Source organism: Penaeus monodon, chromosome 33, assembly GCF_015228065.2.
Source record: "Penaeus monodon isolate SGIC_2016 chromosome 33, NSTDA_Pmon_1, whole genome shotgun sequence".
NCBI classification, from domain to species: domain Eukaryota; kingdom Metazoa; phylum Arthropoda; class Malacostraca; order Decapoda; family Penaeidae; genus Penaeus; species Penaeus monodon.
Genome location: NC_051418.1, coordinates 21,918,470 through 21,918,880, shown reverse-complemented (window position 1 = coordinate 21,918,880; position 411 = coordinate 21,918,470). Strand labels below are relative to the sequence as shown.

General features: G+C 34.8%; 1 protein-coding gene across 1 annotated transcript in view; it reads right to left on the bottom strand.

Moving 5' to 3' along the window:
- Nucleotides 1–411, bottom strand: part of LOC119594150 (Golgi apparatus protein 1-like) — a gene marked incomplete at its 5' end in the record, with an annotated part of 20,293 nt that overhangs the window by 1,386 nt on the left and 18,496 nt on the right. Inside the window, 1 exon segment of the mRNA XM_037943219.1 lies at nucleotides 1–324.

The following is a 411-nucleotide window of genomic DNA, read 5'->3' as shown; positions in this document are numbered from 1 at the left end:
CCTAAGAAACAGTTAAATGGTGACTTACAAATGATCTATTAAAAAATGGCAATTTCCTAACTTTACCTGAAAATACATATTCTCTGTCATGAATACATAATTCCCCATCACGCAGATCTACATACATTCAAATGAAAACTTGCTCTTTATTGTACACCCATCATGTTACATGTTGCATTGAAGAAGACCTTGGAGAGCTTTTGCTGTAGGTAAGAGTCCCTTATAGCCAGAGTCACTTACCATACACTAACTACACAACTATTTAATGTGGTCAGTCTCCACTTGGCATTTTTAAGACAGGAGGCCATTGTGGCATACTTATTCGTACATCCATTTTTCCCCAACTCCATTTTTTTCCTTTTTTCCCGGCTTTTTTTTCCCCAAAAAAATTTTTTAACCAATTTTTAATAT